At 42.2% G+C, this 20,339-nt stretch overlaps 47 non-coding genes across 47 annotated transcripts in view; all 47 read left to right on the forward strand.

Annotated features, from left to right (window-relative positions):
- LOC145854639 (5S ribosomal RNA) overlaps window positions 1-73 on the forward strand; it is a 119-nt gene extending 46 nt beyond the window's left edge. The window contains exon 1 of the ribosomal RNA XR_014375523.1: window positions 1-73. This exon is cut by the window's left edge and continues 46 nt beyond it. This is a non-coding gene — a ribosomal RNA (5S ribosomal RNA).
- A 409-nt stretch (window positions 74-482) lies between these two features.
- Window positions 483-601, forward strand: LOC145881617 (5S ribosomal RNA). The gene has a single exon (XR_014393190.1). It is a non-coding gene; the product is annotated as a 5S ribosomal RNA (ribosomal RNA).
- A 409-nt stretch (window positions 602-1,010) lies between these two features.
- On the forward strand, window positions 1,011-1,129 carry LOC145854640 (5S ribosomal RNA). The gene has a single exon (XR_014375524.1). It is a non-coding gene; the product is annotated as a 5S ribosomal RNA (ribosomal RNA).
- A 139-nt stretch (window positions 1,130-1,268) lies between these two features.
- On the forward strand, window positions 1,269-1,387 carry LOC145854641 (5S ribosomal RNA). Its single transcript, XR_014375525.1, has one exon. It is a non-coding gene; the product is annotated as a 5S ribosomal RNA (ribosomal RNA).
- A 409-nt stretch (window positions 1,388-1,796) lies between these two features.
- Window positions 1,797-1,915, forward strand: LOC145854642 (5S ribosomal RNA). Its single transcript, XR_014375526.1, has one exon. It is a non-coding gene; the product is annotated as a 5S ribosomal RNA (ribosomal RNA).
- Window positions 1,916-2,324: 409 nt separating this feature from the next.
- Window positions 2,325-2,443, forward strand: LOC145854643 (5S ribosomal RNA). The gene has a single exon (XR_014375527.1). It is a non-coding gene; the product is annotated as a 5S ribosomal RNA (ribosomal RNA).
- Window positions 2,444-2,852: 409 nt separating this feature from the next.
- Window positions 2,853-2,971, forward strand: LOC145854644 (5S ribosomal RNA). Its single transcript, XR_014375528.1, has one exon. It is a non-coding gene; the product is annotated as a 5S ribosomal RNA (ribosomal RNA).
- Window positions 2,972-3,110: 139 nt separating this feature from the next.
- Window positions 3,111-3,229, forward strand: LOC145854645 (5S ribosomal RNA). Its single transcript, XR_014375529.1, has one exon. It is a non-coding gene; the product is annotated as a 5S ribosomal RNA (ribosomal RNA).
- Window positions 3,230-3,638: 409 nt separating this feature from the next.
- Window positions 3,639-3,757, forward strand: LOC145854646 (5S ribosomal RNA). The gene has a single exon (XR_014375530.1). It is a non-coding gene; the product is annotated as a 5S ribosomal RNA (ribosomal RNA).
- A 409-nt stretch (window positions 3,758-4,166) lies between these two features.
- LOC145854648 (5S ribosomal RNA) lies at window positions 4,167-4,285 on the forward strand. Its single transcript, XR_014375532.1, has one exon. It is a non-coding gene; the product is annotated as a 5S ribosomal RNA (ribosomal RNA).
- Window positions 4,286-4,424: 139 nt separating this feature from the next.
- On the forward strand, window positions 4,425-4,543 carry LOC145854649 (5S ribosomal RNA). The gene has a single exon (XR_014375533.1). It is a non-coding gene; the product is annotated as a 5S ribosomal RNA (ribosomal RNA).
- A 409-nt stretch (window positions 4,544-4,952) lies between these two features.
- On the forward strand, window positions 4,953-5,071 carry LOC145854935 (5S ribosomal RNA). Its single transcript, XR_014375822.1, has one exon. It is a non-coding gene; the product is annotated as a 5S ribosomal RNA (ribosomal RNA).
- Window positions 5,072-5,210: 139 nt separating this feature from the next.
- Window positions 5,211-5,329, forward strand: LOC145854650 (5S ribosomal RNA). Its single transcript, XR_014375534.1, has one exon. It is a non-coding gene; the product is annotated as a 5S ribosomal RNA (ribosomal RNA).
- Window positions 5,330-5,738: 409 nt separating this feature from the next.
- On the forward strand, window positions 5,739-5,857 carry LOC145854651 (5S ribosomal RNA). The gene has a single exon (XR_014375535.1). It is a non-coding gene; the product is annotated as a 5S ribosomal RNA (ribosomal RNA).
- A 139-nt stretch (window positions 5,858-5,996) lies between these two features.
- LOC145854652 (5S ribosomal RNA) lies at window positions 5,997-6,115 on the forward strand. The gene has a single exon (XR_014375536.1). It is a non-coding gene; the product is annotated as a 5S ribosomal RNA (ribosomal RNA).
- A 409-nt stretch (window positions 6,116-6,524) lies between these two features.
- Window positions 6,525-6,643, forward strand: LOC145854653 (5S ribosomal RNA). Its single transcript, XR_014375537.1, has one exon. It is a non-coding gene; the product is annotated as a 5S ribosomal RNA (ribosomal RNA).
- Window positions 6,644-7,052: 409 nt separating this feature from the next.
- Window positions 7,053-7,171, forward strand: LOC145854654 (5S ribosomal RNA). Its single transcript, XR_014375538.1, has one exon. It is a non-coding gene; the product is annotated as a 5S ribosomal RNA (ribosomal RNA).
- A 139-nt stretch (window positions 7,172-7,310) lies between these two features.
- On the forward strand, window positions 7,311-7,429 carry LOC145854655 (5S ribosomal RNA). The gene has a single exon (XR_014375539.1). It is a non-coding gene; the product is annotated as a 5S ribosomal RNA (ribosomal RNA).
- A 409-nt stretch (window positions 7,430-7,838) lies between these two features.
- Window positions 7,839-7,957, forward strand: LOC145854946 (5S ribosomal RNA). The gene has a single exon (XR_014375833.1). It is a non-coding gene; the product is annotated as a 5S ribosomal RNA (ribosomal RNA).
- Window positions 7,958-8,366: 409 nt separating this feature from the next.
- Window positions 8,367-8,485, forward strand: LOC145854656 (5S ribosomal RNA). The gene has a single exon (XR_014375540.1). It is a non-coding gene; the product is annotated as a 5S ribosomal RNA (ribosomal RNA).
- Window positions 8,486-8,624: 139 nt separating this feature from the next.
- LOC145854657 (5S ribosomal RNA) lies at window positions 8,625-8,743 on the forward strand. Its single transcript, XR_014375541.1, has one exon. It is a non-coding gene; the product is annotated as a 5S ribosomal RNA (ribosomal RNA).
- Window positions 8,744-9,152: 409 nt separating this feature from the next.
- On the forward strand, window positions 9,153-9,271 carry LOC145854659 (5S ribosomal RNA). The gene has a single exon (XR_014375543.1). It is a non-coding gene; the product is annotated as a 5S ribosomal RNA (ribosomal RNA).
- A 409-nt stretch (window positions 9,272-9,680) lies between these two features.
- LOC145854660 (5S ribosomal RNA) lies at window positions 9,681-9,799 on the forward strand. The gene has a single exon (XR_014375544.1). It is a non-coding gene; the product is annotated as a 5S ribosomal RNA (ribosomal RNA).
- A 139-nt stretch (window positions 9,800-9,938) lies between these two features.
- On the forward strand, window positions 9,939-10,057 carry LOC145854661 (5S ribosomal RNA). The gene has a single exon (XR_014375545.1). It is a non-coding gene; the product is annotated as a 5S ribosomal RNA (ribosomal RNA).
- Window positions 10,058-10,466: 409 nt separating this feature from the next.
- On the forward strand, window positions 10,467-10,585 carry LOC145854662 (5S ribosomal RNA). The gene has a single exon (XR_014375546.1). It is a non-coding gene; the product is annotated as a 5S ribosomal RNA (ribosomal RNA).
- A 409-nt stretch (window positions 10,586-10,994) lies between these two features.
- Window positions 10,995-11,113, forward strand: LOC145854663 (5S ribosomal RNA). The gene has a single exon (XR_014375547.1). It is a non-coding gene; the product is annotated as a 5S ribosomal RNA (ribosomal RNA).
- Window positions 11,114-11,522: 409 nt separating this feature from the next.
- LOC145854664 (5S ribosomal RNA) lies at window positions 11,523-11,641 on the forward strand. The gene has a single exon (XR_014375548.1). It is a non-coding gene; the product is annotated as a 5S ribosomal RNA (ribosomal RNA).
- Window positions 11,642-11,780: 139 nt separating this feature from the next.
- On the forward strand, window positions 11,781-11,899 carry LOC145854665 (5S ribosomal RNA). The gene has a single exon (XR_014375549.1). It is a non-coding gene; the product is annotated as a 5S ribosomal RNA (ribosomal RNA).
- A 409-nt stretch (window positions 11,900-12,308) lies between these two features.
- Window positions 12,309-12,427, forward strand: LOC145854666 (5S ribosomal RNA). Its single transcript, XR_014375550.1, has one exon. It is a non-coding gene; the product is annotated as a 5S ribosomal RNA (ribosomal RNA).
- A 409-nt stretch (window positions 12,428-12,836) lies between these two features.
- Window positions 12,837-12,955, forward strand: LOC145854667 (5S ribosomal RNA). Its single transcript, XR_014375551.1, has one exon. It is a non-coding gene; the product is annotated as a 5S ribosomal RNA (ribosomal RNA).
- A 139-nt stretch (window positions 12,956-13,094) lies between these two features.
- LOC145854668 (5S ribosomal RNA) lies at window positions 13,095-13,213 on the forward strand. The gene has a single exon (XR_014375552.1). It is a non-coding gene; the product is annotated as a 5S ribosomal RNA (ribosomal RNA).
- Window positions 13,214-13,622: 409 nt separating this feature from the next.
- LOC145854958 (5S ribosomal RNA) lies at window positions 13,623-13,741 on the forward strand. Its single transcript, XR_014375845.1, has one exon. It is a non-coding gene; the product is annotated as a 5S ribosomal RNA (ribosomal RNA).
- A 139-nt stretch (window positions 13,742-13,880) lies between these two features.
- On the forward strand, window positions 13,881-13,999 carry LOC145854670 (5S ribosomal RNA). The gene has a single exon (XR_014375554.1). It is a non-coding gene; the product is annotated as a 5S ribosomal RNA (ribosomal RNA).
- Window positions 14,000-14,408: 409 nt separating this feature from the next.
- LOC145854671 (5S ribosomal RNA) lies at window positions 14,409-14,527 on the forward strand. Its single transcript, XR_014375555.1, has one exon. It is a non-coding gene; the product is annotated as a 5S ribosomal RNA (ribosomal RNA).
- Window positions 14,528-14,936: 409 nt separating this feature from the next.
- On the forward strand, window positions 14,937-15,055 carry LOC145854672 (5S ribosomal RNA). The gene has a single exon (XR_014375556.1). It is a non-coding gene; the product is annotated as a 5S ribosomal RNA (ribosomal RNA).
- Window positions 15,056-15,194: 139 nt separating this feature from the next.
- On the forward strand, window positions 15,195-15,313 carry LOC145854673 (5S ribosomal RNA). The gene has a single exon (XR_014375557.1). It is a non-coding gene; the product is annotated as a 5S ribosomal RNA (ribosomal RNA).
- Window positions 15,314-15,722: 409 nt separating this feature from the next.
- LOC145854969 (5S ribosomal RNA) lies at window positions 15,723-15,841 on the forward strand. The gene has a single exon (XR_014375856.1). It is a non-coding gene; the product is annotated as a 5S ribosomal RNA (ribosomal RNA).
- Window positions 15,842-15,980: 139 nt separating this feature from the next.
- Window positions 15,981-16,099, forward strand: LOC145854674 (5S ribosomal RNA). Its single transcript, XR_014375558.1, has one exon. It is a non-coding gene; the product is annotated as a 5S ribosomal RNA (ribosomal RNA).
- A 409-nt stretch (window positions 16,100-16,508) lies between these two features.
- LOC145854675 (5S ribosomal RNA) lies at window positions 16,509-16,627 on the forward strand. The gene has a single exon (XR_014375559.1). It is a non-coding gene; the product is annotated as a 5S ribosomal RNA (ribosomal RNA).
- A 139-nt stretch (window positions 16,628-16,766) lies between these two features.
- LOC145854676 (5S ribosomal RNA) lies at window positions 16,767-16,885 on the forward strand. The gene has a single exon (XR_014375560.1). It is a non-coding gene; the product is annotated as a 5S ribosomal RNA (ribosomal RNA).
- Window positions 16,886-17,294: 409 nt separating this feature from the next.
- On the forward strand, window positions 17,295-17,413 carry LOC145854677 (5S ribosomal RNA). The gene has a single exon (XR_014375561.1). It is a non-coding gene; the product is annotated as a 5S ribosomal RNA (ribosomal RNA).
- Window positions 17,414-17,822: 409 nt separating this feature from the next.
- LOC145854678 (5S ribosomal RNA) lies at window positions 17,823-17,941 on the forward strand. Its single transcript, XR_014375562.1, has one exon. It is a non-coding gene; the product is annotated as a 5S ribosomal RNA (ribosomal RNA).
- Window positions 17,942-18,350: 409 nt separating this feature from the next.
- LOC145854679 (5S ribosomal RNA) lies at window positions 18,351-18,469 on the forward strand. Its single transcript, XR_014375563.1, has one exon. It is a non-coding gene; the product is annotated as a 5S ribosomal RNA (ribosomal RNA).
- A 139-nt stretch (window positions 18,470-18,608) lies between these two features.
- On the forward strand, window positions 18,609-18,727 carry LOC145854681 (5S ribosomal RNA). The gene has a single exon (XR_014375565.1). It is a non-coding gene; the product is annotated as a 5S ribosomal RNA (ribosomal RNA).
- Window positions 18,728-19,136: 409 nt separating this feature from the next.
- LOC145854682 (5S ribosomal RNA) lies at window positions 19,137-19,255 on the forward strand. The gene has a single exon (XR_014375566.1). It is a non-coding gene; the product is annotated as a 5S ribosomal RNA (ribosomal RNA).
- A 409-nt stretch (window positions 19,256-19,664) lies between these two features.
- LOC145854683 (5S ribosomal RNA) lies at window positions 19,665-19,783 on the forward strand. The gene has a single exon (XR_014375567.1). It is a non-coding gene; the product is annotated as a 5S ribosomal RNA (ribosomal RNA).
- Window positions 19,784-20,192: 409 nt separating this feature from the next.
- Window positions 20,193-20,311, forward strand: LOC145854684 (5S ribosomal RNA). The gene has a single exon (XR_014375568.1). It is a non-coding gene; the product is annotated as a 5S ribosomal RNA (ribosomal RNA).
- The last annotated feature ends 28 nt before the right edge of the window (window positions 20,312-20,339 follow it).

Below are 20,339 nucleotides of genomic sequence, written 5' to 3' on the forward strand. Positions count from 1 at the left end.
GGAAGCTAAGCAGGGTCGGGCCTGGTTAGTACTTGGATGGGAGACCGCCTGGGAATACCAGGTGCTGTAAGCATTTTGTCCACGAGGGTGTGCCCCTGCACTATTTCATCAGCAACACTGCCTTGTAGTAAGCATTTAATGATGAATTGACTAAATGCAGCTTCCTGCCTTTTTAATAGGATCAAATTTCCTTGTGTTTTCAATTAGCATCTGCCTTGTATTTATAAGACAAACAAGAATATTGTTGCTGAATGCAGCTTGTGTGTGCTTTGTGCTCCTTTGCCCTGTTCAAATGATGAAAGGAAATAAAGTTTGTATTTTATCCAACTACCTGTGCTAAAAAGTGATGGGAACAGTGTTTGTAATTTCTTCTACTTTTTCAGTGACACAAAGTTCAAGCTGCTTATCTAATTGGTGAAAATGCAATGTCTGTTTATCACACTCACTTTGACTATATATGTTGTAGCAAGAGATTGTTTCTCGCTTACGGCCATACCAGCCTGGGTACGCCCGATCTCGTCTGATCTCGGAAGCTAAGCAGGGTCGGGCCTGGTTAGTACTTGGATGGGAGACCGCTTGGGAATACCAGGTGCTGTAAGCATTTTGTCCACGAGGGTGTGCCCCTGCACTATTTCATCAGCAACACTGCCTTGTAGTAAGCATTTAATGATGAATTGACTAAATGCAGCTTCCTGCCTTTTTAATAGGATCAAATTTCCTTGTGTTTTCAATTAGCATCTGCCTTGTATTTATAAGACAAACAAGAATATTGTTGCTGAATGCAGCTTGTGTGTGCTTTGTGCTCCTTTGCCCTGTTCAAATGATGAAAGGAAATAAAGTTTGTATTTTATCCAACTACCTGTGGTAAAAAGTGATGGGAACAGTGTTTGTAATTTCTTCTACTTTTTCAGTGACACAAAGTTCAAGCTGCTTATCTAATTGGTGAAAATGCAATGTCTGTTTATCACACTCACTTTGACTATATATGTTGTAGCAAGAGATTTTTTCTCGCTTACGGCCATACCAGCCTGGGTACGCCCGATCTCGTCTGATCTCGGAAGCTAAGCAGGGTCGGGCCTGGTTAGTACTTGGATGGGAGACCGCCTGGGAATACCAGGTGCTGTAAGCATTTTGTCCACGAGGGTGTGCTCTTGCACTATTTCATCAGCAACACTGCCTTGTATTAAGCATTTAATGATGAATTGACTAAATGTCTGTTTTATCAGACTCACTTTGACTATATATGTTGTAGCAAGAGATTGTTTCTCGCTTACGGCCATACCAGCCTGGGTACGCCCGATCTCGTCTGATCTCGGAAGCTAAGCAGGGTCGGGCCTGGTTAGTACTTGGATGGGAGACCGCCTGGGAATACCAGGTGCTGTAAGCATTTTGTCCACGAGGGTGTGCCCCTGCACTATTTCATCAGCAACACTGCCTTGTAGTAAGCATTTAATGATGAATTGACTAAATGCAGCTTCCTGCCTTTTTAATAGGATCAAATTTCCTTGTGTTTTCAATTAGCATCTGCCTTGTATTTATAAGACAAACAAGAATATTGTTGCTGAATGCAGCTTGTGTGTGCTTTGTGCTCCTTTGCCCTGTTCAAATGATGAAAGGAAATAAAGTTTGTATTTTATCCAACTACCTGTGCTAAAAAGTGATGGAAACAGTGTTTGTAATTTCTTCTACTTTTTCAGTGACACAAAGTTCAAGCTGCTTATCTAATTGGTGAAAATGCAATGTCTGTTTATCACACTCACTTTGACTATATATGTTGTAGCAAGAGATTGTTTCTCGCTTACGGCCATACCAGCCTGGGTACGCCCGATCTCGTCTGATCTCGGAAGCTAAGCAGGGTCGGGCCTGGTTAGTACTTGGATGGGAGACCGCCTGGGAATACCAGGTGCTGTAAGCATTTTGTCCACGAGGGTGTGCCCCTGCACTATTTCATCAGCAACACTGCCTTGTAGTAAGCATTTAATGATGAATTGACTAAATGCAGCTTCCTGCCTTTTTAATAGGATCAAATTTCCTTGTGTTTTCAATTAGCATCTGCCTTGTATTTATAAGACAAACAAGAATATTGTTGCTGAATGCAGCTTGTGTGTGCTTTGTGCTCCTTTGCCCTGTTCAAATGATGAAAGGAAATAAAGTTTGTATTTTATCCAACTACCTGTGCTAAAAAGTGATGGGAACAGTGTTTGTAATTTCTTCTACTTTTTCAGTGACACAAAGTTCAAGCTGCTTATCTAATTGGTGAAAATGCAATGTCTGTTTATCACACTCACTTTGACTATATATGTTGTAGCAAGAGATTGTTTCTCGCTTACGGCCATACCAGCCTGGGTACGCCCGATCTCGTCTGATCTCGGAAGCTAAGCAGGGTCGGGCCTGGTTAGTACTTGGATGGGAGACCGCCTGGGAATACCAGGTGCTGTAAGCATTTTGTCCACGAGGGTGTGCCCCTGCACTATTTCATCAGCAACACTGCCTTGTAGTAAGCATTTAATGATGAATTGACTAAATGCAGCTTCCTGCCTTTTTAATAGGATCAAATTTCCTTGTGTTTTCAATTAGCATCTGCCTTGTATTTATAAGACAAACAAGAATATTGTTGCTGAATGCAGCTTGTGTGTGCTTTGTGCTCCTTTGCCCTGTTCAAATGATGAAAGGAAATAAAGTTTGTATTTTATCCAACTACCTGTGGTAAAAAGTGATGGGAACAGTGTTTGTAATTTCTTCTACTTTTTCAGTGACACAAAGTTCAAGCTGCTTATCTAATTGGTGAAAATGCAATGTCTGTTTATCACACTCACTTTGACTATATATGTTGTAGCAAGAGATTTTTTCTCGCTTACGGCCATACCAGCCTGGGTACGCCCGATCTCGTCTGATCTCGGAAGCTAAGCAGGGTCGGGCCTGGTTAGTACTTGGATGGGAGACCGCCTGGGAATACCAGGTGCTGTAAGCATTTTGTCCACGAGGGTGTGCTCTTGCACTATTTCATCAGCAACACTGCCTTGTATTAAGCATTTAATGATGAATTGACTAAATGTCTGTTTTATCAGACTCACTTTGACTATATATGTTGTAGCAAGAGATTGTTTCTCGCTTACGGCCATACCAGCCTGGGTACGCCCGATCTCGTCTGATCTCGGAAGCTAAGCAGGGTCGGGCCTGGTTAGTACTTGGATGGGAGACCGCCTGGGAATACCAGGTGCTGTAAGCATTTTGTCCACGAGGGTGTGCCCCTGCACTATTTCATCAGCAACACTGCCTTGTAGTAAGCATTTAATGATGAATTGACTAAATGCAGCTTCCTGCCTTTTTAATAGGATCAAATTTCCTTGTGTTTTCAATTAGCATCTGCCTTGTATTTATAAGACAAACAAGAATATTGTTGCTGAATGCAGCTTGTGTGTGCTTTGTGCTCCTTTGCCCTGTTCAAATGATGAAAGGAAATAAAGTTTGTATTTTATCCAACTACCTGTGCTAAAAAGTGATGGAAACAGTGTTTGTAATTTCTTCTACTTTTTCAGTGACACAAAGTTCAAGCTGCTTATCTAATTGGTGAAAATGCAATGTCTGTTTATCACACTCACTTTGACTATATATGTTGTAGCAAGAGATTGTTTCTCGCTTACGGCCATACCAGCCTGGGTACGCCCGATCTCGTCTGATCTCGGAAGCTAAGCAGGGTCGGGCCTGGTTAGTACTTGGATGGGAGACCGCCTGGGAATACCAGGTGCTGTAAGCATTTTGTCCACGAGGGTGTGCCCCTGCACTATTTCATCAGCAACACTGCCTTGTAGTAAGCATTTAATGATGAATTGACTAAATGCAGCTTCCTGCCTTTTTAATAGGATCAAATTTCCTTGTGTTTTCAATTAGCATCTGCCTTGTATTTATAAGACAAACAAGAATATTGTTGCTGAATGCAGCTTGTGTGTGCTTTGTGCTCCTTTGCCCTGTTCAAATGATGAAAGGAAATAAAGTTTGTATTTTATCCAACTACCTGTGGTAAAAAGTGATGGGAACAGTGTTTGTAATTTCTTCTACTTTTTCAGTGACACAAAGTTCAAGCTGCTTATCTAATTGGTGAAAATGCAATGTCTGTTTATCACACTCACTTTGACTATATATGTTGTAGCAAGAGATTTTTTCTCGCTTACGGCCATACCAGCCTGGGTACGCCCGATCTCGTCTGATCTCGGAAGCTAAGCAGGGTCGGGCCTGGTTAGTACTTGGATGGGAGACCGCCTGGGAATACCAGGTGCTGTAAGCATTTTGTCCACGAGGGTGTGCTCTTGCACTATTTCATCAGCAACACTGCCTTGTATTAAGCATTTAATGATGAATTGACTAAATGTCTGTTTTATCAGACTCACTTTGACTATATATGTTGTAGCAAGAGATTGTTTCTCGCTTACGGCCATACCAGCCTGGGTACGCCCGATCTCGTCTGATCTCGGAAGCTAAGCAGGGTCGGGCCTGGTTAGTACTTGGATGGGAGACCGCCTGGGAATACCAGGTGCTGTAAGCATTTTGTCCACGAGGGTGTGCCCCTGCACTATTTCATCAGCAACACTGCCTTGTAGTAAGCATTTAATGATGAATTGACTAAATGCAGCTTCCTGCCTTTTTAATAGGATCAAATTTCCTTGTGTTTTCAATTAGCATCTGCCTTGTATTTATAAGACAAACAAGAATATTGTTGCTGAATGCAGCTTGTGTGTGCTTTGTGCTCCTTTGACCTGTTCAAATGATGAAAGGAAATAAAGTTTGTATTTTATCCAACTACCTGTGCTAAAAAGTGATGGGAACAGTGTTTGTAATTTCTTCTACTTTTTCAGTGACACAAAGTTCAAGCTGCTTATCTAATTGGTGAAAATGCAATGTCTGTTTATCACACTCACTTTGACTATATATATTGTAGCAAGAGATTGTTTCTCGCTTACGGCCATACCAGCCTGGGTACACCCGATCTCGTCTGATCTCGGAAGCTAAGCAGGGTCGGGCCTGGTTAGTACTTGGATGGGAGACCGCCTGGGAATACCAGGTGCTGTAAGCATTTTGTCCACGAGGGTGTGCTCTTGCACTATTTCATCAGCAACACTGCCTTGTAGTAAGCATTTAATGATGAATTGTCTAAATGTCTGTTTTATCAGACTCACTTTGACTATATATGTTGTTGCAAGAGATTGTTTCTCGCTTACGGCCATACCAGCCTGGGTACGCCCGATCTCGTCTGATCTCGGAAGCTAAGCAGGGTCGGGCCTGGTTAGTACTTGGATGGGAGACCGCCTGGGAATACCAGGTGCTGTAAGCATTTTGTCCACGAGGGTGTGCCCCTGCACTATTTCATCAGCAACACTGCCTTGTAGTAAGCATTTAATGATGAATTGACTAAATGCAGCTTCCTGCCTTTTTAATAGGATCAAATTTCCTTGTGTTTTCAATTAGCATCTGCCTTGTATTTATAAGACAAACAAGAATATTGTTGCTGAATGCAGCTTGTGTGTGCTTTGTGCTCCTTTGCCCTGTTCAAATGATGAAAGGAAATAAAGTTTGTATTTTATCCAACTACCTGTGCTAAAAAGTGATGGGAACAGTGTTTGTAATTTCTTCTACTTTTTCAGTGACACAAAGTTCAAGCTGCTTATCTAATTGGTGAAAATGCAATGTCTGTTTATCACACTCACTTTGACTATATATGTTGTAGCAAGAGATTGTTTCTCGCTTACGGCCATACCAGCCTGGGTACGCCCGATCTCGTCTGATCTCGGAAGCTAAGCAGGGTCGGGCCTGGTTAGTACTTGGATGGGAGACCGCCTGGGAATACCAGGTGCTGTAAGCATTTTGTCCACGAGGGTGTGCTCTTGCACTATTTCATCAGCAACACTGCCTTGTATTAAGCATTTAATGATGAATTGACTAAATGTCTGTTTTATCAGACTCACTTTGACTATATATGTTGTAGCAAGAGATTGTTTCTCGCTTACGGCCATACCAGCCTGGGTACGCCCGATCTCGTCTGATCTCGGAAGCTAAGCAGGGTCGGGCCTGGTTAGTACTTGGATGGGAGACCGCCTGGGAATACCAGGTGCTGTAAGCATTTTGTCCACGAGGGTGTGCCCCTGCACTATTTCATCAGCAACACTGCCTTGTAGTAAGCATTTAATGATGAATTGACTAAATGCAGCTTCCTGCCTTTTTAATAGGATCAAATTTCCTTGTGTTTTCAATTAGCATCTGCCTTGTATTTATAAGACAAACAAGAATATTGTTGCTGAATGCAGCTTGTGTGTGCTTTGTGCTCCTTTGCCCTGTTCAAATGATGAAAGGAAATAAAGTTTGTATTTTATCCAACTACCTGTGCTAAAAAGTGATGGGAACAGTGTTTGTAATTTCTTCTACTTTTTCAGTGACACAAAGTTCAAGCTGCTTATCTAATTGGTGAAAATGCAATGTCTGTTTATCACACTCACTTTGACTATATATGTTGTAGCAAGAGATTGTTTCTCGCTTACGGCCATACCAGCCTGGGTACGCCCGATCTCGTCTGATCTCGGAAGCTAAGCAGGGTCGGGCCTGGTTAGTACTTGGATGGGAGACCGCCTGGGAATACCAGGTGCTGTAAGCATTTTGTCCACGAGGGTGTGCCCCTGCACTATTTCATCAGCAACACTGCCTTGTAGTAAGCATTTAATGATGAATTGACTAAATGCAGCTTCCTGCCTTTTTAATAGGATCAAATTTCCTTGTGTTTTCAATTAGCATCTGCCTTGTATTTATAAGACAAACAAGAATATTGTTGCTGAATGCAGCTTGTGTGTGCTTTGTGCTCCTTTGCCCTGTTCAAATGATGAAAGGAAATAAAGTTTGTATTTTATCCAACTACCTGTGCTAAAAAGTGATGGGAACAGTGTTTGTAATTTCTTCTACTTTTTCAGTGACACAAAGTTCAAGCTGCTTATCTAATTGGTGAAAATGCAATGTCTGTTTATCACACTCACTTTGACTATATATGTTGTAGCAAGAGATTTTTTCTCGCTTACGGCCATACCAGCCTGGGTACGCCCGATCTCGTCTGATCTCGGAAGCTAAGCAGGGTCGGGCCTGGTTAGTACTTGGATGGGAGACCGCCTGGGAATACCAGGTGCTGTAAGCATTTTGTCCACGAGGGTGTGCTCTTGCACTATTTCATCAGCAACACTGCCTTGTATTAAGCATTTAATGATGAATTGACTAAATGTCTGTTTTATCAGACTCACTTTGACTATATATGTTGTAGCAAGAGATTGTTTCTCGCTTACGGCCATACCAGCCTGGGTACGCCCGATCTCGTCTGATCTCGGAAGCTAAGCAGGGTCGGGCCTGGTTAGTACTTGGATGGGAGACCGCCTGGGAATACCAGGTGCTGTAAGCATTTTGTCCACGAGGGTGTGCCCCTGCACTATTTCATCAGCAACACTGCCTTGTAGTAAGCATTTAATGATGAATTGACTAAATGCAGCTTCCTGCCTTTTTAATAGGATCAAATTTCCTTGTGTTTTCAATTAGCATCTGCCTTGTATTTATAAGACAAACAAGAATATTGTTGCTGAATGCAGCTTGTGTGTGCTTTGTGCTCCTTTGACCTGTTCAAATGATGAAAGGAAATAAAGTTTGTATTTTATCCAACTACCTGTGCTAAAAAGTGATGGGAACAGTGTTTGTAATTTCTTCTACTTTTTCAGTGACACAAAGTTCAAGCTGCTTATCTAATTGGTGAAAATGCAATGTCTGTTTATCACACTCACTTTGACTATATATATTGTAGCAAGAGATTGTTTCTCGCTTACGGCCATACCAGCCTGGGTACACCCGATCTCGTCTGATCTCGGAAGCTAAGCAGGGTCGGGCCTGGTTAGTACTTGGATGGGAGACCGCCTGGGAATACCAGGTGCTGTAAGCATTTTGTCCACGAGGGTGTGCCCCTGCACTATTTCATCAGCAACACTGCCTTGTAGTAAGCATTTAATGATGAATTGACTAAATGCAGCTTCCTGCCTTTTTAATAGGATCAAATTTCCTTGTGTTTTCAATTAGCATCTGCCTTGTATTTATAAGACAAACAAGAATATTGTTGCTGAATGCAGCTTGTGTGTGCTTTGTGCTCCTTTGCCCTGTTCAAATGATGAAAGGAAATAAAGTTTGTATTTTATCCAACTACCTGTGGTAAAAAGTGATGGGAACAGTGTTTGTAATTTCTTCTACTTTTTCAGTGACACAAAGTTCAAGCTGCTTATCTAATTGGTGAAAATGCAATGTCTGTTTATCACACTCACTTTGACTATATATGTTGTAGCAAGAGATTTTTTCTCGCTTACGGCCATACCAGCCTGGGTACGCCCGATCTCGTCTGATCTCGGAAGCTAAGCAGGGTCGGGCCTGGTTAGTACTTGGATGGGAGACCGCCTGGGAATACCAGGTGCTGTAAGCATTTTGTCCACGAGGGTGTGCTCTTGCACTATTTCATCAGCAACACTGCCTTGTATTAAGCATTTAATGATGAATTGACTAAATGTCTGTTTTATCAGACTCACTTTGACTATATATGTTGTAGCAAGAGATTGTTTCTCGCTTACGGCCATACCAGCCTGGGTACGCCCGATCTCGTCTGATCTCGGAAGCTAAGCAGGGTCGGGCCTGGTTAGTACTTGGATGGGAGACCGCCTGGGAATACCAGGTGCTGTAAGCATTTTGTCCACGAGGGTGTGCCCCTGCACTATTTCATCAGCAACACTGCCTTGTAGTAAGCATTTAATGATGAATTGACTAAATGCAGCTTCCTGCCTTTTTAATAGGATCAAATTTCCTTGTGTTTTCAATTAGCATCTGCCTTGTATTTATAAGACAAACAAGAATATTGTTGCTGAATGCAGCTTGTGTGTGCTTTGTGCTCCTTTGCCCTGTTCAAATGATGAAAGGAAATAAAGTTTGTATTTTATCCAACTACCTGTGCTAAAAAGTGATGGAAACAGTGTTTGTAATTTCTTCTACTTTTTCAGTGACACAAAGTTCAAGCTGCTTATCTAATTGGTGAAAATGCAATGTCTGTTTATCACACTCACTTTGACTATATATGTTGTAGCAAGAGATTGTTTCTCGCTTACGGCCATACCAGCCTGGGTACGCCCGATCTCGTCTGATCTCGGAAGCTAAGCAGGGTCGGGCCTGGTTAGTACTTGGATGGGAGACCGCCTGGGAATACCAGGTGCTGTAAGCATTTTGTCCACGAGGGTGTGCCCCTGCACTATTTCATCAGCAACACTGCCTTGTAGTAAGCATTTAATGATGAATTGACTAAATGCAGCTTCCTGCCTTTTTAATAGGATCAAATTTCCTTGTGTTTTCAATTAGCATCTGCCTTGTATTTATAAGACAAACAAGAATATTGTTGCTGAATGCAGCTTGTGTGTGCTTTGTGCTCCTTTGCCCTGTTCAAATGATGAAAGGAAATAAAGTTTGTATTTTATCCAACTACCTGTGGTAAAAAGTGATGGGAACAGTGTTTGTAATTTCTTCTACTTTTTCAGTGACACAAAGTTCAAGCTGCTTATCTAATTGGTGAAAATGCAATGTCTGTTTATCACACTCACTTTGACTATATATGTTGTAGCAAGAGATTTTTTCTCGCTTACGGCCATACCAGCCTGGGTACGCCCGATCTCGTCTGATCTCGGAAGCTAAGCAGGGTCGGGCCTGGTTAGTACTTGGATGGGAGACCGCCTGGGAATACCAGGTGCTGTAAGCATTTTGTCCACGAGGGTGTGCTCTTGCACTATTTCATCAGCAACACTGCCTTGTATTAAGCATTTAATGATGAATTGACTAAATGTCTGTTTTATCAGACTCACTTTGACTATATATGTTGTAGCAAGAGATTGTTTCTCGCTTACGGCCATACCAGCCTGGGTACGCCCGATCTCGTCTGATCTCGGAAGCTAAGCAGGGTCGGGCCTGGTTAGTACTTGGATGGGAGACCGCCTGGGAATACCAGGTGCTGTAAGCATTTTGTCCACGAGGGTGTGCCCCTGCACTATTTCATCAGCAACACTGCCTTGTAGTAAGCATTTAATGATGAATTGACTAAATGCAGCTTCCTGCCTTTTTAATAGGATCAAATTTCCTTGTGTTTTCAATTAGCATCTGCCTTGTATTTATAAGACAAACAAGAATATTGTTGCTGAATGCAGCTTGTGTGTGCTTTGTGCTCCTTTGCCCTGTTCAAATGATGAAAGGAAATAAAGTTTGTATTTTATCCAACTACCTGTGCTAAAAAGTGATGGAAACAGTGTTTGTAATTTCTTCTACTTTTTCAGTGACACAAAGTTCAAGCTGCTTATCTAATTGGTGAAAATGCAATGTCTGTTTATCACACTCACTTTGACTATATATGTTGTAGCAAGAGATTGTTTCTCGCTTACGGCCATACCAGCCTGGGTACGCCCGATCTCGTCTGATCTCGGAAGCTAAGCAGGGTCGGGCCTGGTTAGTACTTGGATGGGAGACCGCCTGGGAATACCAGGTGCTGTAAGCATTTTGTCCACGAGGGTGTGCCCCTGCACTATTTCATCAGCAACACTGCCTTGTAGTAAGCATTTAATGATGAATTGACTAAATGCAGCTTCCTGCCTTTTTAATAGGATCAAATTTCCTTGTGTTTTCAATTAGCATCTGCCTTGTATTTATAAGACAAACAAGAATATTGTTGCTGAATGCAGCTTGTGTGTGCTTTGTGCTCCTTTGCCCTGTTCAAATGATGAAAGGAAATAAAGTTTGTATTTTATCCAACTACCTGTGCTAAAAAGTGATGGAAACAGTGTTTGTAATTTCTTCTACTTTTTCAGTGACACAAAGTTCAAGCTGCTTATCTAATTGGTGAAAATGCAATGTCTGTTTATCACACTCACTTTGACTATATATGTTGTAGCAAGAGATTGTTTCTCGCTTACGGCCATACCAGCCTGGGTACGCCCGATCTCGTCTGATCTCGGAAGCTAAGCAGGGTCGGGCCTGGTTAGTACTTGGATGGGAGACCGCCTGGGAATACCAGGTGCTGTAAGCATTTTGTCCACGAGGGTGTGCCCCTGCACTATTTCATCAGCAACACTGCCTTGTAGTAAGCATTTAATGATGAATTGACTAAATGCAGCTTCCTGCCTTTTTAATAGGATCAAATTTCCTTGTGTTTTCAATTAGCATCTGCCTTGTATTTATAAGACAAACAAGAATATTGTTGCTGAATGCAGCTTGTGTGTGCTTTGTGCTCCTTTGCCCTGTTCAAATGATGAAAGGAAATAAAGTTTGTATTTTATCCAACTACCTGTGGTAAAAAGTGATGGGAACAGTGTTTGTAATTTCTTCTACTTTTTCAGTGACACAAAGTTCAAGCTGCTTATCTAATTGGTGAAAATGCAATGTCTGTTTATCACACTCACTTTGACTATATATGTTGTAGCAAGAGATTTTTTCTCGCTTACGGCCATACCAGCCTGGGTACGCCCGATCTCGTCTGATCTCGGAAGCTAAGCAGGGTCGGGCCTGGTTAGTACTTGGATGGGAGACCGCCTGGGAATACCAGGTGCTGTAAGCATTTTGTCCACGAGGGTGTGCTCTTGCACTATTTCATCAGCAACACTGCCTTGTATTAAGCATTTAATGATGAATTGACTAAATGTCTGTTTTATCAGACTCACTTTGACTATATATGTTGTAGCAAGAGATTGTTTCTCGCTTACGGCCATACCAGCCTGGGTACGCCCGATCTCGTCTGATCTCGGAAGCTAAGCAGGGTCGGGCCTGGTTAGTACTTGGATGGGAGACCGCCTGGGAATACCAGGTGCTGTAAGCATTTTGTCCACGAGGGTGTGCCCCTGCACTATTTCATCAGCAACACTGCCTTGTAGTAAGCATTTAATGATGAATTGACTAAATGCAGCTTCCTGCCTTTTTAATAGGATCAAATTTCCTTGTGTTTTCAATTAGCATCTGCCTTGTATTTATAAGACAAACAAGAATATTGTTGCTGAATGCAGCTTGTGTGTGCTTTGTGCTCCTTTGCCCTGTTCAAATGATGAAAGGAAATAAAGTTTGTATTTTATCCAACTACCTGTGCTAAAAAGTGATGGAAACAGTGTTTGTAATTTCTTCTACTTTTTCAGTGACACAAAGTTCAAGCTGCTTATCTAATTGGTGAAAATGCAATGTCTGTTTATCACACTCACTTTGACTATATATGTTGTAGCAAGAGATTGTTTCTCGCTTACGGCCATACCAGCCTGGGTACGCCCGATCTCGTCTGATCTCGGAAGCTAAGCAGGGTCGGGCCTGGTTAGTACTTGGATGGGAGACCGCCTGGGAATACCAGGTGCTGTAAGCATTTTGTCCACGAGGGTGTGCCCCTGCACTATTTCATCAGCAACACTGCCTTGTAGTAAGCATTTAATGATGAATTGACTAAATGCAGCTTCCTGCCTTTTTAATAGGATCAAATTTCCTTGTGTTTTCAATTAGCATCTGCCTTGTATTTATAAGACAAACAAGAATATTGTTGCTGAATGCAGCTTGTGTGTGCTTTGTGCTCCTTTGCCCTGTTCAAATGATGAAAGGAAATAAAGTTTGTATTTTATCCAACTACCTGTGCTAAAAAGTGATGGGAACAGTGTTTGTAATTTCTTCTACTTTTTCAGTGACACAAAGTTCAAGCTGCTTATCTAATTGGTGAAAATGCAATGTCTGTTTATCACACTCACTTTGACTATATATGTTGTAGCAAGAGATTTTTTCTCGCTTACGGCCATACCAGCCTGGGTACGCCCGATCTCGTCTGATCTCGGAAGCTAAGCAGGGTCGGGCCTGGTTAGTACTTGGATGGGAGACCGCCTGGGAATACCAGGTGCTGTAAGCATTTTGTCCACGAGGGTGTGCTCTTGCACTATTTCATCAGCAACACTGCCTTGTATTAAGCATTTAATGATGAATTGACTAAATGTCTGTTTTATCAGACTCACTTTGACTATATATGTTGTAGCAAGAGATTGTTTCTCGCTTACGGCCATACCAGCCTGGGTACGCCCGATCTCGTCTGATCTCGGAAGCTAAGCAGGGTCGGGCCTGGTTAGTACTTGGATGGGAGACCGCCTGGGAATACCAGGTGCTGTAAGCATTTTGTCCACGAGGGTGTGCCCCTGCACTATTTCATCAGCAACACTGCCTTGTAGTAAGCATTTAATGATGAATTGACTAAATGCAGCTTCCTGCCTTTTTAATAGGATCAAATTTCCTTGTGTTTTCAATTAGCATCTGCCTTGTATTTATAAGACAAACAAGAATATTGTTGCTGAATGCAGCTTGTGTGTGCTTTGTGCTCCTTTGACCTGTTCAAATGATGAAAGGAAATAAAGTTTGTATTTTATCCAACTACCTGTGCTAAAAAGTGATGGGAACAGTGTTTGTAATTTCTTCTACTTTTTCAGTGACACAAAGTTCAAGCTGCTTATCTAATTGGTGAAAATGCAATGTCTGTTTATCACACTCACTTTGACTATATATATTGTAGCAAGAGATTGTTTCTCGCTTACGGCCATACCAGCCTGGGTACACCCGATCTCGTCTGATCTCGGAAGCTAAGCAGGGTCGGGCCTGGTTAGTACTTGGATGGGAGACCGCCTGGGAATACCAGGTGCTGTAAGCATTTTGTCCACGAGGGTGTGCTCTTGCACTATTTCATCAGCAACACTGCCTTGTATTAAGCATTTAATGATGAATTGACTAAATGTCTGTTTTATCAGACTCACTTTGACTATATATGTTGTAGCAAGAGATTGTTTCTCGCTTACGGCCATACCAGCCTGGGTACGCCCGATCTCGTCTGATCTCGGAAGCTAAGCAGGGTCGGGCCTGGTTAGTACTTGGATGGGAGACCGCCTGGGAATACCAGGTGCTGTAAGCATTTTGTCCACGAGGGTGTGCCCCTGCACTATTTCATCAGCAACACTGCCTTGTAGTAAGCATTTAATGATGAATTGACTAAATGCAGCTTCCTGCCTTTTTAATAGGATCAAATTTCCTTGTGTTTTCAATTAGCATCTGCCTTGTATTTATAAGACAAACAAGAATATTGTTGCTGAATGCAGCTTGTGTGTGCTTTGTGCTCCTTTGCCCTGTTCAAATGATGAAAGGAAATAAAGTTTGTATTTTATCCAACTACCTGTGCTAAAAAGTGATGGGAACAGTGTTTGTAATTTCTTCTACTTTTTCAGTGACACAAAGTTCAAGCTGCTTATCTAATTGGTGAAAATGCAATGTCTGTTTATCACACTCACTTTGACTATATATGTTGTAGCAAGAGATTGTTTCTCGCTTACGGCCATACCAGCCTGGGTACGCCCGATCTCGTCTGATCTCGGAAGCTAAGCAGGGTCGGGCCTGGTTAGTACTTGGATGGGAGACCGCCTGGGAATACCAGGTGCTGTAAGCATTTTGTCCACGAGGGTGTGCCCCTGCACTATTTCATCAGCAACACTGCCTTGTAGTAAGCATTTAATGATGAATTGACTAAATGCAGCTTCCTGCCTTTTTAATAGGATCAAATTTCCTTGTGTTTTCAATTAGCATCTGCCTTGTATTTATAAGACAAACAAGAATATTGTTGCTGAATGCAGCTTGTGTGTGCTTTGTGCTCCTTTGCCCTGTTCAAATGATGAAAGGAAATAAAGTTTGTATTTTATCCAACTACCTGTGCTAAAAAGTGATGGGAACAGTGTTTGTAATTTCTTCTACTTTTTCAGTGACACAAAGTTCAAGCTGCTTATCTAATTGGTGAAAATGCAATGTCTGTTTATCACACTCACTTTGACTATATATGTTGTAGCAAGAGATTTTTTCTCGCTTACGGCCATACCAGCCTGGGTACGCCCGATCTCGTCTGATCTCGGAAGCTAAGCAGGGTCGGGCCTGGTTAGTACTTGGATGGGAGACCGCCTGGGAATACCAGGTGCTGTAAGCATTTTGTCCACGAGGGTGTGCTCTTGCACTATTTCATCAGCAACACTGCCTTGTATTAAGCATTTAATGATGAATTGACTAAATGTCTGTTTTATCAGACTCACTTTGACTATATATGTTGTAGCAAGAGATTGTTTCTCGCTTACGGCCATACCAGCCTGGGTACGCCCGATCTCGTCTGATCTCGGAAGCTAAGCAGGGTCGGGCCTGGTTAGTACTTGGATGGGAGACCGCCTGGGAATACCAGGTGCTGTAAGCATTTTGTCCACGAGGGTGTGCCCCTGCACTATTTCATCAGCAACACTGCCTTGTAGTAAGCATTTAATGATGAATTGACTAAATGCAGCTTCCTGCCTTTTTAATAGGATCAAATTTCCTTGTGTTTTCAATTAGCATCTGCCTTGTATTTATAAGACAAACAAGAATATTGTTGCTGAATGCAGCTTGTGTGTGCTTTGTGCTCCTTTGACCTGTTCAAATGATGAAAGGAAATAAAGTTTGTATTTTATCCAACTACCTGTGCTAAAAAGTGATGGGAACAGTGTTTGTAATTTCTTCTACTTTTTCAGTGACACAAAGTTCAAGCTGCTTATCTAATTGGTGAAAATGCAATGTCTGTTTATCACACTCACTTTGACTATATATATTGTAGCAAGAGATTGTTTCTCGCTTACGGCCATACCAGCCTGGGTACACCCGATCTCGTCTGATCTCGGAAGCTAAGCAGGGTCGGGCCTGGTTAGTACTTGGATGGGAGACCGCCTGGGAATACCAGGTGCTGTAAGCATTTTGTCCACGAGGGTGTGCTCTTGCACTATTTCATCAGCAACACTGCCTTGTAGTAAGCATTTAATGATGAATTGTCTAAATGTCTGTTTTATCAGACTCACTTTGACTATATATGTTGTTGCAAGAGATTGTTTCTCGCTTACGGCCATACCAGCCTGGGTACGCCCGATCTCGTCTGATCTCGGAAGCTAAGCAGGGTCGGGCCTGGTTAGTACTTGGATGGGAGACCGCCTGGGAATACCAGGTGCTGTAAGCATTTTGTCCACGAGGGTGTGCCCCTGCACTATTTCATCAGCAACACTGCCTTGTAGTAAGCATTTAATGATGAATTGACTAAATGCAGCTTCCTGCCTTTTTAATAGGATCAAATTTCCTTGTGTTTTCAATTAGCATCTGCCTTGTATTTATAAGACAAACAAGAATATTGTTGCTGAATGCAGCTTGTGTGTGCTTTGTGCTCCTTTGCCCTGTTCAAATGATGAAAGGAAATAAAGTTTGTATTTTATCCAACTACCTGTGCTAAAAAGTGATGGGAACAGTGTTTGTAATTTCTTCTACTTTTTCAGTGACACAAAGTTCAAGCTGCTTATCTAATTGGTGAAAATGCAATGTCTGTTTATCACACTCACTTTGACTATATATGTTGTAGCAAGAGATTGTTTCTCGCTTACGGCCATACCAGCCTGGGTACGCCCGATCTCGTCTGATCTCGGAAGCTAAGCAGGGTCGGGCCTGGTTAGTACTTGGATGGGAGACCGCCTGGGAATACCAGGTGCTGTAAGCATTTTGTCCACGAGGGTGTGCTCTTGCACTATTTCATCAGCAACACTGCCTTGTATTAAGCATTTAATGATGAATTGACTAAATGTCTGTTTTATCAGACTCACTTTGACTATATATGTTGTAGCAAGAGATTGTTTCTCGCTTACGGCCATACCAGCCTGGGTACGCCCGATCTCGTCTGATCTCGGAAGCTAAGCAGGGTCGGGCCTGGTTAGTACTTGGATGGGAGACCGCCTGGGAATACCAGGTGCTGTAAGCATTTTGTCCACGAGGGTGTGCCCCTGCACTATTTCATCAGCAACACTGCCTTGTAGTAAGCATTTAATGATGAATTGACTAAATGCAGCTTCCTGCCTTTTTAATAGGATCAAATTTCCTTGTGTTTTCAATTAGCATCTGCCTTGTATTTATAAGACAAACAAGAATATTGTTGCTGAATGCAGCTTGTGTGTGCTTTGTGCTCCTTTGCCCTGTTCAAATGATGAAAGGAAATAAAGTTTGTATTTTATCCAACTACCTGTGCTAAAAAGTGATGGGAACAGTGTTTGTAATTTCTTCTACTTTTTCAGTGACACAAAGTTCAAGCTGCTTATCTAATTGGTGAAAATGCAATGTCTGTTTATCACACTCACTTTGACTATATATGTTGTAGCAAGAGATTGTTTCTCGCTTACGGCCATACCAGCCTGGGTACGCCCGATCTCGTCTGATCTCGGAAGCTAAGCAGGGTCGGGCCTGGTTAGTACTTGGATGGGAGACCGCCTGGGAATACCAGGTGCTGTAAGCATTTTGTCCACGAGGGTGTGCCCCTGCACTATTTCATCAGCAACACTGCCTTGTAGTAAGCATTTAATGATGAATTGACTAAATGCAGCTTCCTGCCTTTTTAATAGGATCAAATTTCCTTGTGTTTTCAATTAGCATCTGCCTTGTATTTATAAGACAAACAAGAATATTGTTGCTGAATGCAGCTTGTGTGTGCTTTGTGCTCCTTTGCCCTGTTCAAATGATGAAAGGAAATAAAGTTTGTATTTTATCCAACTACCTGTGCTAAAAAGTGATGGGAACAGTGTTTGTAATTTCTTCTACTTTTTCAGTGACACAAAGTTCAAGCTGCTTATCTAATTGGTGAAAATGCAATGTCTGTTTATCACACTCACTTTGACTATATATGTTGTAGCAAGAGATTGTTTCTCGCTTACGGCCATACCAGCCTGGGTACGCCCGATCTCGTCTGATCTCGGAAGCTAAGCAGGGTCGGGCCTGGTTAGTACTTGGATGGGAGACCGCCTGGGAATACCAGGTGCTGTAAGCATTTTGTCCACGAGGGTGTGCCCCTGCACTATTTCATCAGCAACACTGCCTTGTAGTAAGCATTTAATGATGAATTGACTAAATGCAGCTTCCTGCCTTTTTAATAGGATCAAATTTCCTTGTGTTTTCAATTAGCATCTGCCTTGTATTTATAAGACAAACAAGAATATTGTTGCTGAATGCAGCTTGTGTGTGCTTTGTGCTCCTTTGCCCTGTTCAAATGATGAAAGGAAATAAAGTTTGTATTTTATCCAACTACCTGTGCTAAAAAGTGATGGGAACAGTGTTTGTAATTTCTTCTACTTTTTCAGTGACACAAAGTTCAAGCTGCTTATCTAATTGGTGAAAATGCAATGTCTGTTTATCACACTCACTTTGACTATATATGTTGTAGCAAGAGATTTTTTCTCGCTTACGGCCATACCAGCCTGGGTACGCCCGATCTCGTCTGATCTCGGAAGCTAAGCAGGGTCGGGCCTGGTTAGTACTTGGATGGGAGACCGCCTGGGAATACCAGGTGCTGTAAGCATTTTGTCCACGAGGGTGTGCTCTTGCACTATTTCATCAGCAACACTGCCTTGTATTAAGCATTTAATGATGAATTGACTAAATGTCTGTTTTATCAGACTCACTTTGACTATATATGTTGTAGCAAGAGATTGTTTCTCGCTTACGGCCATACCAGCCTGGGTACGCCCGATCTCGTCTGATCTCGGAAGCTAAGCAGGGTCGGGCCTGGTTAGTACTTGGATGGGAGACCGCCTGGGAATACCAGGTGCTGTAAGCATTTTGTCCACGAGGGTGTGCCCCTGCACTATTTCATCAGCAACACTGCCTTGTAGTAAGCATTTAATGATGAATTGACTAAATGCAGCTTCCTGCCTTTTTAATAGGATCAAATTTCCTTGTGTTTTCAATTAGCATCTGCCTTGTATTTATAAGACAAACAAGAATATTGTTGCTGAATGCAGCTTGTGTGTGCTTTGTGCTCCTTTGACCTGTTCAAATGATGAAAGGAAATAAAGTTTGTATTTTATCCAACTACCTGTGCTAAAAAGTGATGGGAACAGTGTTTGTAATTTCTTCTACTTTTTCAGTGACACAAAGTTCAAGCTGCTTATCTAATTGGTGAAAATGCAATGTCTGTTTATCACACTCACTTTGACTATATATGTTGTAGCAAGAGATTGTTTCTCGCTTACGGCCATACCAGCCTGGGTACGCCCGATCTCGTCTGATCTCGGAAGCTAAGCAGGGTCGGGCCTGGTTAGTACTTGGATGGGAGACCGCCTGGGAATACCAGGTGCTGTAAGCATTTTGTCCACGAGGGTGTGCCCCTGCACTATTTCATCAGCAACACTGCCTTGTAGTAAGCATTTAATGATGAATTGACTAAATGCAGCTTCCTGCCTTTTTAATAGGATCAAATTTCCTTGTGTTTTCAATTAGCATCTGCCTTGTATTTATAAGACAAACAAGAATATTGTTGCTGAATGCAGCTTGTGTGTGCTTTGTGCTCCTTTGCCCTGTTCAAATGATGAAAGGAAATAAAGTTTGTATTTTATCCAACTACCTGTGCTAAAAAGTGATGGGAACAGTGTTTGTAATTTCTTCTACTTTTTCAGTGACACAAAGTTCAAGCTGCTTATCTAATTGGTGAAAATGCAATGTCTGTTTATCACACTCACTTTGACTATATATGTTGTAGCAAGAGATTGTTTCTCGCTTACGGCCATACCAGCCTGGGTACGCCCGATCTCGTCTGATCTCGGAAGCTAAGCAGGGTCGGGCCTGGTTAGTACTTGGATGGGAGACCGCCTGGGAATACCAGGTGCTGTAAGCATTTTGTCCACGAGGGTGTGCCCCTGCACTATTTCATCAGCAACACTGCCTTGTAGTAAGCATTTAATGATGAATTGACTAAATGCAGCTTCCTGCCTTTTTAATAGGATCAAATTTCCTTGTGTTTTCAATTAGCATCTGCCTTGTATTTATAAGACAAACAAGAATATTGTTGCTGAATGCAGCTTGTGTGTGCTTTGTGCTCCTTTGCCCTGTTCAAATGATGAAAGGAAATAAAGTTTGTATTTTATCCAACTACCTGTGCTAAAAAGTGATGGGAACAGTGTTTGTAATTTCTTCTACTTTTTCAGTGACACAAAGTTCAAGCTGCTTATCTAATTGGTGAAAATGCAATGTCTGTTTATCACACTCACTTTGACTATATATGTTGTAGCAAGAGATTGTTTCTCGCTTACGGCCATACCAGCCTGGGTACGCCCGATCTCGTCTGATCTCGGAAGCTAAGCAGGGTCGGGCCTGGTTAGTACTTGGATGGGAGACCGCCTGGGAATACCAGGTGCTGTAAGCATTTTGTCCACGAGGGTGTGCCCCTGCAC

Source organism: Salmo salar, chromosome 08 (assembly GCF_965601325.2).
Source record: "Salmo salar chromosome 08, fSalSal1, whole genome shotgun sequence".
In the NCBI taxonomy this organism is placed as follows: domain Eukaryota; kingdom Metazoa; phylum Chordata; class Actinopteri; order Salmoniformes; family Salmonidae; genus Salmo; species Salmo salar.